The following is a 17,310-nucleotide window of genomic DNA, read 5'->3' on the forward strand; positions in this document are numbered from 1 at the left end:
TGGATGTAGTTCTTGTGTCTCTCCTTTTTAAGAAGAAACTGGAGTTCCTTTCTGTCTTTAAGGACCTTTTGCTAAGCCATAGTAGAAGTTTGTACCATGGCCCAGAGCACTATACGTTCCAATGGTGCTCCGAAACTCATAAAACTTTATGAGCACCAGAGCATTTAGCGCTCCGGGCCGCAGTAGAAACTTCTACCGTGGCTTAGTAAAACCTTGTGTTTAATTTTACACTGTACATCGCCTTGGCCATTTTGCAAAGACGGTATAACAAGCTTCTTAAATAAACAATATTCAGAGTGAATTAACCAGACAGAAATGGCTCCTGGCCAATTAAATAGCTTTAGATGCAGAATCACTCCAAGATAATCAATAGTAGTTCATAAAAATAATATCATAGAAACATAGAACATGACGGCAGAAAAGGGCCACGGCCCATCCAGTCTGCCCACCCTAATGGCCCACCCCCTAACTACCTCCATGAAGAGATCCCACATGCCAATCTTTTCTTAAAATCTGGCACGCTGCTGGCCTCAATTACCTGTTGTGGAAGATTATTCCAGCGCTCAACCACCCTTTCGGTGAAGAAATATTTTCTGGTGTCGCCATGAAATTTCCCACCCCTGATTTTCAACAGATGTCCTCTTGTTGCCGAGGGTCCTTTAAGGAAAAAGAGATCTTCTTCCACCTCGATATGGCCCGTGACATATTTGAACGCCTCTATCATGTCTCCCCTCTCTCTGCGTTCCTCGAGTGAGTACAGCTGCAACTTACCCAGTCGTTCCTCATATGGGAGATCCTTGAGTCCTGAGACCATCCTGGTGGCCATTCTCTGAACCGATTCAACTCTCCGCACATCTTTTTGATCAACTTATAGTGAATCCGTGCTCAGAGTCATGGAGGTGAAAACAAGGGGTGAACCCCTGAACTATCACCTCACCACCCAATCATCACATATAATAACGTAGGATGATGTTCAAAATCAAATGTAACTGTTAACTCTGTGAAGAGAAGTACCTCATATTGTCTAACTAGGGAAGTATATATATAATCTACAAGACTTAAAAGGGTGTGTTCTATACAATAATGCTGCCTAAAACCCATCTGACACAGGTCTAATGCATTGTTATTTTTGTGATGTTTCTGAAGGACTGTGTGGTCAGATTTGCATCTTTGCAGATGATACCAAAATTTGCAATAGAGTAGATGCTCCTGATGGTGTGAATAACATGAGGAATAGCCTAGCGAAGTTTGAGGAATGGTCTGGAATTTGGCACCTAAGATTTATTACTAAAAAATGTAAGGTCATGCATTTGGGCTGCAAAAACCTGAGGGAATGGTAGAGTTTAAGGGGTGGAGAACTTTGGGCATGAAAGAGGAGCAGGACTTTTGTGCGATAGTATGTGATGATCTTAAAGTGGCCAAATAGGTTGGAAAGGCAGTGGTGAAAGTTAGAAGGATGCTTGGGTACATAGGGAGAAGAAAAAGGAAGTATTGATGCCCCTGTATAAGACTCTAGTGAGACCTCATTTAGAATACTGTGTACAGTTCTGGAGGCCACACCTTCAAAAAGATATAAAAAGGATGGAGCTGGTCCAGAGGAAGGCTACTAAAATGGTGCGTGGTCTTCGTCATAAGGCGTACGGGGACAGACTTAAAGATCTCAATCTGTATACTTTGGAAGAAAGGTGGGAAAGGGGAGATATAACATAGATGTTTAAATACCTACGTGGCATAAATGTGCATGAGGTGAGTCTCTTTCATTTGAAAGGAACCTCTGGAATGAGGGAGCATAAGATGAAAGTGAAAGGGGACAGATTCAGAAGTAATCTCGGGAAATGCTTTTTCACGGAAAGAATGGTGAATGCTTAGAACGACCTCCCAGTGGAGGTGGTGGAGCAAAGAGTGTATCTGAATTCAAGAAAGTTTGGGACAAGTACGTTGGCATAGTCGGGCAGACTAGATAAGCCATACGGTTTTTATCTGCCGTCATTTTTCTCTGCTTCTATGTCGCAATAATTGGAATGAAATGTGAAAGCCATCTCTGGATCCTACGTTCCCAGGGAAGGGCCAGTTGCGTACAATATGCAAACCAGCAGAAGCCTGAATTCATAATTGGACATTCCAAAATGTAATTATGAAAGATGAAATGCTCCTTTCAACAAGAAAGCTGTAAATAGAATAATTAATTTTGTGTTTGCTTGAACAATTCTGTATTATGGACCTTGCACTGAAACTGAAATTAATTAAGTGCACCAGGATTTATGGAGGAGGTGAAGAGAAAGGGAAAAAAAGGATTAATCTGGAGTAAAAGATAGATGACTTTGTGAGCGTAATGATGCCTTAGCCTGGGGTATTCTTTAACAAATTTAGCAAGCACGCTCTGCGTAGAAATGGCATACCCTGACAGAATTATCTGATCTAATCCAGCTGCTGAACTCAAAGCAAATTGAGATCACAGATGAACATTTAAGACCGAAAGCACTTGACAGTTTCCCTTCTGTAGGCTTTGCTGAAATATGCACTCAGGTTCTTCAGACCTGCCCGGGGAATAGAAAATCCCCTGACGAAATGGGGCCAACCAAAGCAAAGTGGTAGCCATGAAGTAAAGGAGGGAGGGTTATCGGGTATTTTTAAGGGGGGGCAGATTAAGCTTATACTTCAAGAACTACTGATAGGAACTGGTAGACTGTTGCTTCTTATTTCAATGTAATACAACCTGGTCTTAGCCACCCAAGGGTAGGGTTGCCATATTTTACAGAGAAAAACCCTGGACATATAACCCCGCCCTGTTCTACCTCCAGCCCCGCCCCCCCAGCAAGCCTCCTCTCTTCTGTGACGAGCTCCGGTCACGTCTGGGGTGCTTGGAGCACGTGTGGATGCGTGACGTCACCCGCGTATCCTCAAAGGCCCTCCACATGCGGCCGGAGTTCGTCAGCGCTTTCCAGATTTTGAAAAGCCCATCCGGTCCTCTTGACGGGGGACACGTCCAGGTTTTCTTGGACGTCTGGTAACCCTACCTAAGGAAAGCTGGAACGAGGACCAAACCCTTTCACAAAAACCCACCAATGACGTCTTATAGCCAGGGAGGGTTCATTTTTAACATTGCAGGCCCAGGAAAAGGGCCACCACCTGGCTCTACTATACCAAGAAGTGCACGCTGCTCCTGCCCTCAGTAACATGAAATAAAAATTACATCAGGGATTTCTAAACTGTGATGCTGAGAACATTTTTCACCACTAAAAGAGTGAAACAGTTCTGTTTCACCACAGCTTAGTTTAAAACAGACCCTTCATTTCTCTGGACAGCTTTCCGTGTGGATTGTATACATATAGTTATTTTTCCTTTGCTTTGAAGATCAGCAAATCCTGTACTTTTTACGCACTCGTATAACCCCGCACAGTGACTGTGACCACTATACTAATGGACACCCCTGTGCAAACAGACTTCTGAGGCAAAACTGTCCCCGAAATGAGCATTCTTTCCCTGACCCCCTTTACCTGTGGGCCAAAGGAAAATCACAGAGTATTTATGGTGTCAGAAACCAGGATCTCATTAAGAAAGCTGCACGTGAAATCTTAACCACAGCTAATCTAACTACACAGATACAACATGGCCCAGCTTCAGTGATACTCTGCCTGTAGCACAGTAAACTATGAATAATGTATATAACCGAGGCCTATACCTTAAATCACCAGTGAGCTCATTATAACCCTCAAGGGTATATATTATTTACTCTAATTACTGGGCCCAGTAATATACATACATAGATAAATACACTCAACCACTGATCCCCTGAAAGCAACTGCAATAATAATAATAAAAACCCAACAGAACCTCCGACAGTGATGTGCAAAAGGAGGTCCTTTCAGCCCCTAGGGGAGGGTGATGAGACTAGGGAGTCATGAGTTAGAAAGTTGTGAACAACCCATAACTCAGGCCTCGTTGTAATCCATAAGCTTCCCTAGGATACAGAGAGGTAACTAATTGTTTTTGGTTAGTGAAGGATGCCACTGGAGTAAGTCTGAGGACTCCTTGATTAGCACCAACATCTAACACAAATCTCTTCCCCCATGCGTGTATTCTTGGTCTCCAGCAGTGTCAGACTAATGGACTGGAGTAAGACACAGGAAAGCCTGGGGAACTGACTTCAATTCCTAATCTAATCTAAACCTTAAGTTTATATACCGCATCATCTCCATGAGAATGGAGTTCGACACGGTTTACAAGAACTTAAAATAGTGGGTAGAGAAGAAGAAAAAGGATTACATGAACTTATGTATAGAAGGGGGGAGAGAAAGGGGGGAAGGATAGAGCTACAATTTGCTGAAAAGCCAGGTTTTCAGTTGTTTGCGGAATAACTGAAGGGAGCTCAGGTTCCGCAGCGGGGTGGTGAGGTCGTTCCAAAGACCTGTGATTTTGAAGAGAAGGGATTTTCCCAGTTTGCCTGAATTCCTGCTACAGTTTCTTGTGATGCTGGGCAATTCTTTTACTCTGTGTTACCGCAGGTACAAAAACTTAGATTGAAATCCCTCTAGACACAGAGAAAGTGCCTGCATATAAGAAATGTCAACCACTTTGATTGTATCAGATCTCTTTACCCTTTTAAATTTCACTGCTTTTCCTTGCGTCCAACTCTGGTCGCCTTATCTCCAAAAAGATATAGCGGAACGAGAAAAGGTTCAAAGAAGAGCGACCAAGATGATAAAGGGGGTGGAACTCTTCTTGTAAGAGGAAAGACTATAAATGTTAGGTGGCTTCAGCTTGGAAAAGAGACGTCTGAATGGAGATATGATTGAAGTCTACAAAATCCTGAGTGGTGTAGAACAGGTACAAGTGGATCGATTTTTCGCTCCATCAAAAATTACAAAGACTAGGGGGACACTCAATGAAGTTACAGTGAGATACTTTTAAAATCAATAGGAAGAAATATTTTTTGACTCAGAATAGTTAAGCATTGGAATGCATTGCCAGAGGATGTGGTAAGAGTGGTTAATGTAGCAGGTTTTTAAAAAAAAGTTTGGACAAATTCCTGGAGGAAAAATCCATAATCTGCTATTAAGACAGAGATGCAGGAAGCCACTGTTTGCCATGGAATGTTGCTACTCTGAGATTCTGGAATCTTACTTCTCTTCGAGATTTTCCGCATAGAATCTTGCCACTATTTGGGGATCTAGAATCTTGCTCACTCTTTGAGAATCTGGAACAGTTACTATTTGGGTTTTAGTGACCTGGATTGGCCACCATGAAGACAGGCTGCTGAGCTAGATGGACCATTGGTCCGAGCCAGTAAGGCTAGTCTTATTTTTTTAAAACAAGTCACTTAGACTTCCATTGCATTCATTACAAACATACACAGATAATGATGGCAGATAACAACCAATATATTCAAAGTGATTTAACTGGCTAGAAACAGCCCCTGGCCAGTTAAATAACTTGTTCAGGTTTAACTGGTTATTTTCAGCAGCACTTAGGCCCATATTCTATAAACGGTGTCTTTAGTTAGGTAAGTGGGAAAAGTCATTTAAACACAATTAAAATTGTTTTTATAAAGAAAGGTAGGTGCCTACCGGCACCTAGAAAAATAATGTCTTCATCGCATCTAAGGAGGTGCTTTACGATGCCTAACACCGCTGTAGGTGGGGCTTATGCTAGAAGTGGCACCGGGTGTCATAAAGCTCCTCCGTAGCCATGATTTACATGAAAAGTAGGCTTTTAAAACTCTGGCCTACATTTCCGGCAGCTACCTTTCACGAAGCCGTAGAGAATGACACGGTGACAAAATTCATCATCGTTCCCGTCCCCGCGGATAACTGCGGGAAACCATCTTCATGTCATTCTTTAAGGAAAGAGGGAAGAATCAGAGTATGAATAGTCACAACCACTGACCCACAAGCTTTGCTTTGAAGAATGCTGAGATTGAGCAGCAACATTCCAGAGCAGAGATTGTGATGTCATAATGCCTCATTCCACCAGTGCCTAAGAGCCAATCACATCAGTGATGTCACAATGGCTTCATTATCCTTGGCTCCCATAAGAATCAGAGTATGAATGGCCACAACCACTGACCCTCAAGCTTTGCTATGAAGAATGCTGGTGTAGAAGGACCGAGGTTGAAATAGACACTAGAAAATGACATGGGATTATTTCCCGCGGTTATCCGCGGGGACGGGGATGGTGATGAATTTTGTCACCATGTCATTCTCTACCGTGATTCTATATACAGCGCCGTTGCATGATTGACAATGTGATCGGTGGCCATTTATAGAATACAGCCTTTAGTGCCGCAAAAGATGTCCAGTTAGCACCAAACTGAAAAAATAGCTATTTTAGGAGAGTTCCGGGGGGGGGGGGGTGAAGTCAGCATTTTGCCAGTTAAATGCCAATATCCAGCACTTACCCAACCAAGATCACCACATACAAGTCAGTCCTATCTTTATGCCGTGCCCCAGAGGCGGTTAGGTGCTGAAAATCGTACTTAATTAGCTATGCAATTGCCAGCTCCAGAAACCTGGAATTTCATTGCCAAAGCCCAGCCATCACTCAGCATTAAATTTCCAGACATAATGCCACTGAGTGTCGGCAAAACCGAGTGCTTCTTGCAGAATATCGACTCCCGTATGGCCTGTTCATACCATCTACTATCTCTTCCTAAGACATCCTGGATGTTTTTCCCATGCTTTCTTGACTTCACATACAATCTTCACACATCCACCACCCTTTTCATAAAGAAGTAGATTACTTCTGAGTCTGTGCATAACTGGAACCCAACTTCAGCCATCAGGTTCTAGACACATTAACTAGAATGTTCTAATGAGTTAAATATGTTCTAATATTCTTTGTTAGATTGACAATTACCTCTTTATGACATTGCATAAGGTTTATAAATCATTCTACCTACACTTGATGAAATGTCGTTCTGAAGTCCACAGTTCATACACGCATCCTTCTCTGTAGTTTATAATCTCTTAGAGGCACTAAATAATTTATCAAAATTTACATATCTCACAGAAGATGCTGTGAATGACAGCAGAAGAGGACCACAAGAATTCAAAGTATTTAGATGACCCACAGTCCTGGGGCTTAAAAACCACAACACTCATCCATCAGCTAAGTCTCTCATCAAAGAATAAACAAGAATTTAACTCTTTCTTTCTCAAGGCTACAAAATATATCCAAGATACATGCACGAGTAAAATCTTTTTCTCCTTTCTCTTTCTCGTCAAGATCTCATCAGAAAGCTGTCGTAAAGGCTCACCAGCATTCTATGACGGCAAAGTGAAATTGTAATACGTTTTATTCAAAACAGCTGTTCCAACATACAACAAAATAAGCATTTACTTTCAAAATAGCTAAGGAGGAAAAACCTTGAATATTGCCAGCAGCCGCGTAAGTTGAGGCTCCTCCCTAAGACTGCCCTGATCTGCCTACTTTTTTTTGTGAGTGGCACTGCCCGGGCCCGCCCACTTAAATCCCTTTGAATATCTGTCTGTAGGTATCCACACTAGGCAAATGCAAGTCCTTCTATACATTTAAAATGTTAACTTTAACAATAGATAGATAGATAAATTGGAAATGGAAATATGCAATACCATATTCCCAAAAATATTCTCAATAGCATGCAAAGGAAAGTAACACTGTGAATTACTAATAGTCTGCATCAAGAAAGGAGGGCAAAGATACAATGAAAATGAATTAAAGGGGAACTTCTTTTCAGAAAAGCAAATTTGGAAGAAGAGAATGTTCGTTTCAAAGTTGGTGGTGCGTTATGCAGATGATCCAATGCTCATCACCAGCAGCAAAGAAGACACGCTGTATTTACTGAGAAAAGTCAAAGCCGAAAGTCATAACATGGGATTAGAACTGAACATAAACTAGACCGAGATCATGAATACGGAAAATAATGAAGATTATGAGCTTGAAGGCGATAAAATAGAAGTTGTAAAGGATTTCAATCTCCTGGGCTCTTTTGTAAACATAGAAGCAACTAGCAGGGAGGAAATACTCTACAGAATAGCACTTGGTCGCTCTTCAATGAAGGATCTCGATAAAGTATTCAAAGGCAAGAAGGTAACACTCCAAACGAAGATCAGACTTGTCCACACACTCATTTTCTCAGTGGTCATTTACAGATGTGAAAGCTGGACACTACGGAATCAAGACAGAAAGAAGATTCATTTGAGCTTTGGTGATGGAGAAGGACTTTAGTTGTGCCATGGACTGCCAGAAGAACTAACAAATCAATTCTGGAAGAGATCAAACTGACTATGTCATTTGAACATAAGAACATATGAATTGCCGCTGCTGGGTCAGACCAGTGGTCCATCGTGCGCAGCAGTCCACTCCCGCGGTGGCCCTTAGGTCAAAGACTAGTGCCCTAACTGAGACTAGCCGTACCTGATGATGAAGTTACAACTCTTATTTTGGTCATACCATCGGAAGAGAGGGATCACTAGAGAAGGAACCAGGCGAAGAGGGCGAACTGCAATCAGATGGCTGGACACGTTGAAAACAACCATGGGGGATGACGTTGGAGGACCTTTCCAGACTAACCCAAAACCGATTTCTTTTTAGATCCGCAAATCATCAAGTCGCTTGGACTCGAACACGAGTCAATGGCACCTACCAACAACAACTCAGTGGTGGTAATGGTTAGCATTTTAGTTTAACTGCCATTCGCTGCATATTACCTCTTTAATTATTTTTCTTTTGCCAGCAATGTTTCTATATCCTAAGTGAGGGTTTAATCTACCTTGGCTACAAAATCTTAAATCCAAAGCAAACTTAACCAAGTTTTCACTTCAAGCGTCTATTATACATTTTTTCACAACCTGAGCATGCAATATACTCACATCACATCACACATCAGAATTCTAGTCTACATAAGGATCTTTGACTGTTGAAATACGTTGCTGAGAGTTGATATTTCTCTTGATCTTGGCTCATCTGTCCTGCTATTAAAGCTCCCTAAGCTTGGATGTAAAGAGTGTGTCTTCTGTAATGCTGCCAAATGTTTTTTGATAGGATAATCAATGTCACAGAAGTAAATGAAAGACTCAACGTCTACTGGAAGATCTCTCCTACTGTCGTAAATGGTAAGAGTGCTGCTTGAGCAGTTTAGGAATTGCTACAGGCCCTCAAGAGTAAACTTAGTCTGGTGCTTACCATGGAGCAATCTGTTCTTTATGTTATAGCCTCCTCTTAGCCTGCTTGTTACACTGGGCTCTCCTTTTTAATGCTGTGAATGGTAAACAATTTTCAAGTAGAATTTTCAAATATATTTTAAATATAAATTCAGGAGCGAAAAAAGCATCACTTGTGAAATCTTTCATATTCAACAAAACATAGTAGCCAATCCTATAATTTGGCACCTCGATGGAAACGCTACAAAGGGGCGCACAGTTAAGTCAAAACTTGATTGATCGCTAAATCATGGTGGGTACCAAATCTTACCCCTCCCACACACACTTTTACAAAACTGCGGAAGTGTTTTTTAGCGCAGGCCAGTGCGCTGACTGCTCTGTGCTGCTCCCAAAGCTCATAGGAACTCTGGCAGCAACAGCTCCGATACTCATATGAGCATCAGAGCTGTTACCGCTGTGGCTGGCGCTAAAAACCACACAACGGTTTTGTCAAAGGGGGTGGGGTAAATATCAGAATTGACTTATTGAGCTCTGAAAGCACAAGTAAGTTGGCAATTGCAGGTTTTACACGCTGTAGGATTAAACACTTGCCGTCAAGCACTGGACAACAAAAAAAATGAAATAAATGATCTTTCTTCAACATTCACTTAGGGCTCCTTTTACTAAGGTGCGCTATCATTTTTAGCACGCACTAAAGATTAGCATGCGCTAACCACACGCTAAACGAAAAATACTGTTGACCTTAGGAGGTTGGGTTCTTTGGAAGAGCCCCCTCTTGAACTGAGGGCAAGCTTTGACTTGATGTTTTCCGGAAGTTCATAAAATTAAATCTTTTGCAGTCTCAGGAACGAATATGATTGATGTGTTTTGGGGTTCAAATCAAAGGAGGAAGAATGAGTCTTTAAATTATTAGTTTGGCCCATATCCACTGTTTCACAAGCAACAGGAATGAAAAATTAACACTTTGCGTCACTGTAATTTCTACACAAGATGTGCGAGTTGGAGGGCCGAAGCCAAAAACTGCATTGTTAAGAGTGTTTTGCCATGACTAATCAGATATCGTGAAAACTGAGGGAGCAGATGATCCTTCAGAACTTCAGTTGACTTTGTTTCAGCTTCTACCTCCCATCTTGGCATGAAGCTATGGACGTACTGCTTGAGTTTGTCTTCCACTGATGGGCATTGTTGCGTTGGAATGATGGTTTTAGTAACTTGATCTTTTAATCGTGGTTTCTTCCTAAACTGACATATAGGGATGTGCATTTGGCTTCCGGTTTTGGTTGGAAAGATTGTATGCATTTGCAGAATATTCACTAAGGGCTCCTTTTGCCAAAAATCTAGCTAGCGCGCTCGGGAATTTAACACATGCTATTGTGCGCGTTAAGGCCCTAGCACACCTTTGTAACAGGAGCCCTAAGTGTGACTTGATGTGTGTACAATCGTGTTCCACTTGTTAAAAAAAAAATTATGCATGAAAATCGAATTTGAAATGCATTATTGTAGGCAGTGAATTGAAAATGTCTGAAAATTGGTTTTAAAAAATTGAAAAATAACCCAAAAATGATAAAGAAGGGGATCACGAACAGATAGATCGGAGAAGGCTACCATGCCGCTGTACCGGGCCATGGTGCGCCCTCACTTGGAGTACTGCGACCAGCACTGGTCGCCATAAATGAAGAAGGACACGGTACTACTTGAGAGGGTCCAGAGAAGAGTGACTAAGATGGTTAAGAGGCTGGAGGAGTTGCCGTACAGCGAGAGATTAGAGAAACTGGGACTCTTCTCCCTTGAAAAGAGGAGACTGAGAGGGGACATGATTGAAACGTTCAAGATAATGAAGGGAATAGACTTAGTAGATAAAAACAGGTTGTTCACCCTCTCCAAGGTGGGGAGAACAAGAGGGCACTCTTTAAAGTTGAAAGGGGATAGATTCTGTACAAACGTAAGGAAGTTCTTCACCCAGAGAGTGGTAGAAAACTGGAATGCTCTTCCGGAGGCTGTTATAGGGGAAAACACCCTTCAGGGATTCAAGACAAGGTTGGAACTGTTCCTGCTGAACCAGAACATACGCAGGTAAAGCTAGTCTCGGTTAGGGCACTGGTCTTTGACTAGAGGGCCGCCGCGTGAGCACGATAGACCACTGGTCTGACCCAACAGCAGCAATTCTTAAGTTCTTATGTTGGATCTATCACAGACATCCTGAGTCCAAAATGGAGTCAATGAAGTGGAAGCACAAGTCATCCCCCACCCCAAAAATGTTCAAGACAGAAAAATCTGCAGGCAAAGTCATGGCAATTGTCTTCTGGGATGATGAAGGACTTTTGCTTCTGGAGTTCGTGCCGTACTAGAAAACCATAACCGGGGAGAGTTACGCCAATACATTGATCACTTTGCAGGAGAAGAGATCTCACGTCAGGCGTGCTGCTTCTTCACGACAATGCACCAATGCACAGGTCACGACAATCACAGGCTGCCATCCGAGAATCTGGGTTTCAGCAGCTGAACCATCCCTGACCTGACTCCCTCGGATTATTTCCTGTCCTGAGGTTTGAAGAAATCTCTCCGTGGATGAAAACGTCAAGGCAGTTGTGATTCATTCACTAGTAATTTCAAAAATGGATTATTGTAACTCTCTACTAAACGGTATCTATCACAAAGATTTAAAACGCTTGCAGCTTGTTCAAAATACGGCCATTAAAATAATCTCGGGAGCAAAAAAATATGATCATGTTACCCCTTTGCTCCAAAAGGCCCACTGGTTACCAGTTTCATACAGGGTAACTTACAAAATCGCTCTTTTGGCATTTAAAACAATGCAGACCAACTCACCAGCTTTCATAGATAGATTTCTGATCCCATACGACCCCCCAAGAACTCTAAGATCCATCTCTCAATATAACCTTCATATTCCCTCATTAAAAATCATTGGTACACGTCGCACCACTACGTTTTCTGTTACAGCCCCTACAATCTGGAACGCTCTTCCTTTGTATATAAAAATGGAAAAAAGCCTAAAAACTTTTAAAAGCAATTTAAAGTGCTTTCTTTTTAATGACGCTTTTAATTAAACCACTTTTCCTCAACTATTAATTTTATATTGTTCCCCTGGTCCTAAGTGTTTTTCCCTTAAATGTTCCTCACTTTTCTATTACAAGTGTATTTCTTCCCACTTATCCTTATGTTTCTATGGCAAATAGGTCAACATTTACCCAGTTTGTACGGTCTGTATTCCTGTAGTTTACTATAGGAAAGTATGTTTAATCGTCATTTTTGTGAAATGTTAATACTTTTTACACCGTACAACGCTTTGTAGTATCGAAAAGGCGTTTAATCAAAAATTGAATAAACTATAAACTATATGTCCTGGTTTGAAAGTCACACAGAAGAATTATTTTCAAAGGGGTCAAAGTCATTGCAGGAAAAGTGGATGAAGCGTTTGGCGCTATCGGTGGGCTATATTAAAAATAAAACAAACATTTTTGGAAACTATTTTCTGTCCTACTGAGGTAGATAAATTATTTTGAACACTCCCACATATTTTCACTCGGTAGTTATGCAAAATCCCTCTTCCTGCTAGAAGTGCCAACTAATACCTGTGTCCATTCTGACCCACTTTCTAAACTGGCCAAAAAAAGTAACCTGTTTGAGCAGGCATATTGGGTTGCCGTTGACTTCCAGTTCAACATCCTAAGCTCAGAACTGCATCTCTGCCTTCGCGTGGTTCATTTTTGTAAGCTAATATGCCTCCTTTGACAGATGCCTCCTGAGTGCGGTTTGGGCAGCTGGAATGTCTCAGCTGTGCCTTATGTCTGTCTCACCTAAATTGCACTGAATGAGGCTCTTCCACCGGCAAAGACATCTCTCATGCTGCATATTAATGCATGAAATAGAGAAAAAGAACATTTACACTTATGTAAACTCTGCAATAAAAAATATAACCCCAGTAATTTAAGTGACAAACGGACCATCGCTGTATTTTTCCATTTGGAGACTATCTTGCAACAATTTTTCCTGTCAGCATGCTGGCTACATAAAATAAAAATCCTCATCTATCTAGGTTTACTGACGGTCTGCGCTATCGCTGGAAAAGTTTATAAACGTTTAAGTAATGAGGAAAATGTTAACTGTTCTATGCCGTGTCTACACTTACTATATGGATACAGAAAGATGGATTAGATGATAAATCAATCCTGCGCACTCTGATGATCTGATGAACCACTGGAGCTTCACTTGCACCGGTTGTGTTAAAATTGCCCCCTTGATTTACACATCTGTAATCAATACCTTCCCTAACCATTAAAGGATTTACGCTCCTAACTTTGAAAATTCACCAGGGCTGAGTGCATAATTATATACTCATATCGGCCAATATTCAGACTGCAGGACGCCCACACGAGGCACCAACCACAGTAGAGGCATGGCCTGCAGCCTTGAGGTTAGAGCTGCTGACTCGATAGCTTGAGGTTGTGGGTTCAATCCGAGCACCATTTCTTGTGACCCCACCAGGACAGAAAGGGAAAATACTTAAGGCCTCTTTGACAAAGCTGCGCTAACGGCCCTGAAGCCCATAGAGATTTAAAGGGCTTCGGGGCTGTTGCCCGCACGGCGGCCGTTAAGTACCCGACTGCTATCCAATGTAACCCACCTTGGGCAAATATTCAATTCTGGGCTGCTTCTGGTGACTGACATTAAATATGCAGAATTTGTTTTTGCCAACTCAGACTTAGGTCCTCTTTTACTAAGCCATGGTCAGGGCCGGATTTAGATGAAAAGAGGCCTTAGGCTATTCCACTTATGAGGCCCTTTCCCCTCCCATTTTTAAGTTTGTAAATTACATGAGAGATAATAAAATACATCATTACTGTGATATATATCAATATGTTAAATGAAACATGTTGTTATTGGTACTAACCTTTATAAAAAATGTGACACGGATAAAAAATAAAAAAAAGTCAAGAACACTTATTTGGACATTTATTCTCAGCACCATATATAGTACTTGTAACAATAACTAATCAAACATAACACGCAACATAAGAAGTTGCCCCCGCTGAGTCAGACCAGAGGTCCATCTTGCTCAGCGGTCCGCTCCCGCGGCGGCCCATCAGGCCTAGTGCCTGAACAGTGGTCCCTGATTAATTTTGTAACTCACCTCTAATCCCATCCCTATAATCTACCTCTACTCTTATCTGTACCCCTCAATCCCTTTGTCTTCCAAGTACCTATCCAAAGCTTCTTTGAACCCCTATAGCGTGCTCCTGTTTATCACATCCTCGGGTAGCGCGTTCCATGTATCCACCACCCTCTGTGTGAAAAAGAACTTCCTGGCGTTTGTTCTAAACCTCTCCCCTTTCAACATTTACCAAGAAACAAAATTCAAATAATGAAAACCTTTGACTACGAAAATAAAATATGCAATAAAAATTATCATATTTTCTATCAAATTAAATTAAATATATTCAATACACTGAAGATTAAACCAAATTCAATTCAGATAAATTTATTTCATAATAATTCACATTTAAAGTTTAAGTATGAATTATTATGAATTTTAAGCCTTAAACTAAACCAAAAATGGAACTTTATTCAAACAAAATCCAGATCACAAAAAAGAAAATATCAAATTGTATGTCATATTAACTTACTTAGAATTCCGCGAAATGAAGATATTGTCACCCAAAAATTTTTCAATAGTCTATAAACACTTCACTAAAGTATTGAACCTACGGAACTCAAAAAGCGAGAATCAAATGATCGTGTACGCAATCCTAAAATAAGAATCTTTTCTAATAACATTAACACGTGTTTCATATTATCGAAGTAACACGAATATAACCGAACGTCGGGATATCAATAGGTCGGTTCGTTTGTCTGTTCCAATCTGCACTTTATTGATGCAAGAACACGTCAATATTTGCCATAGCAATCAGTGAACGTATGAACTATACTTTGGTGCAATCTAGTATATACAAACAAACAGACCCAATGAACCGAACGCCTTAACATAGTAACATAGTAACATAGTAGATGACGGCAGATAAAGACCCGAATGGTCCATCCAGTCTGCCCAACCTGATTCAATTTAAATTTTTTTTTTTTTTTTCTTCTTAGCTATTTCTGGGCGAGAATCCAAAGCTTTACCCGGTACTGTGCTTGGGTTCCAACTGCCGAAATCTCTGTTAAGACTTACTCCAGCCCATCTACACCCTCCCAGCCATTGAGGCCCTCCCCTGCCCATCCTCCTCCAAACGGCCATGCACAGACACAGACCGTACAAGTCTGCCCAGTAACTGGCCTAGTTCAATCTTTAATATTATTTTCTGATTCTAAATCTTCTGTGTTCATCCCACGCTTCTTTGAACTCAGTCACAGTTTTACTCTCCACCACCTCTCTCGGGAGCGCATTCCAGGCATCCACCACCCTCGCCTTGATCTTAACCAATACATTTTTATGTTTGTTTATTAGTCATATGCGTAGAATTTCTCCTTATTTTCGGTTCAGTGTTTTAGTGTTCAATGTTTTTAGAATAGTGTAATTTTAATTTTGCTAACAATTTGAATGTAGACCCCTCTTGACCTTGAGGCTCTAGGCTGAAGCCTAGTTAGCCTATAGGAAAATCCGGCCCTGGCCCTGGTAGAGGTTTGTACTAAATGCTCCTCCATGAGCATCAGAGCAGCGATGGAGCATTTCTGGGTCATGGTAGAGTGCAATATAGGCCTGGTCCCCTTCTATAGTCCATTGCTACTCCAGAGATCTGCTTGTTGCTCTAATCCAGGGGTGTCCAATGTCGGTCCTCGAGGGCCGCAATCCAGTCGGGTTTTCAGGATTTCCCCAATGAATATGCATGAGATCTATTAGCATACAATGAAAGCAGTGCATGCAAATAGACCTCATGTATATTCATTGGGGAAATCCTGAAAATCCGACTGGACGTGCGAGTTGTGGCCTTTCAGCATTGTGGTTGCCCAACCCAGATCTAAATCTTCTATTCTTCCACTTTACAAGTAGGAGTTCAGGGAACATTCTACCATGAAATGAGAAAATTCAATTTTTCATATCTGGGAAAGACTGCTCATCTGTTATATCCTGGGTATACACTCAGTTACAGTAAAGGAAGCACGCATACTACTCCCTATTAGAAAAGGTGTCGAGAGAACGGCGTCTTCAAGATATGAATCAGCATAAAGATACAAAGGGACGGAAGAGCCCGCGCCAAAAAAAAGAGCCCCTTTGCCCATGTGACTGGTTGAAGCTGACAGGCTCTGGAGCTAGGAGCTGAATTTGTAATAAGGCGTCCCGCTTGAAAAATAGACTCGCATCCTATGAGGACGAGAGCCCTTGAATCAATTGGGATAACCAGTTGCAACAGAAGGAAACCACGAGTCAGTTCATTTACCAACGCATGATCCAACAGTCTGCAGTTGTTCCCCTCCCTGGAAACAATTCGTCCTATGTAGCTCTCCCAAGGAGGCAGTGCCACTGAGCAACTCTGCACATTAAGGATGCCGTCGCCATAGCGGTTGGTTCAGTAAAGGTAGACGAGCATGACAAATATGTGTAATCTGTAAATTGGTTGGTCTTTTGCAATAATTTAGAGAGTCTAGTTAAAGGCAATAGAAACCCAGCAATTACTGATGTTTAAAGGTTTGCAGTGTTGCACTGTGAATATCTCACGCGCAAATGAGTTTCCCCCGGACCAACTGCTGTTTCTGATGAGGCTCTCTGAGGCTTTATTGCCAAATACTCAGCAGGGGTTCCACGAATGAGCCACATAACGGATGATGCATTGCTTTTCACTGCTTAAATAATGCATAGCATCTGTACTTCCAAGAGTGGTGGTATGCTTTATTTACATATCAATTGAGTGGCTGCATTGAACATGAACAAAGATACGGAGTAACAACAAAAACGTGGCATAGAGATATCATAATGGGCAACTGCCCTGCTGAAAAAAAAGGTTATGCTTCAGTTTTCGGGAGTGAATGTCGTCAAATAATACCAGAAGGGGCCAGGAAATGTCTTGTAATATCTAAAGAACATAAGAATAGCCATCCTGGGCAGACCAGTGGTCCATTGGTAGTCCAGTTTCCTGTTTCCACAGTGGTCAATCCAGGTTGTAAGTACCTGGCAGAAACTCAGAGAGTTGCAATATTCCAGAATCTCAAAGAC

This window comes from Geotrypetes seraphini, chromosome 11 (assembly GCF_902459505.1).
Source record: "Geotrypetes seraphini chromosome 11, aGeoSer1.1, whole genome shotgun sequence".
Classification (NCBI taxonomy): Eukaryota; Metazoa; Chordata; class Amphibia; order Gymnophiona; family Dermophiidae; genus Geotrypetes; species Geotrypetes seraphini.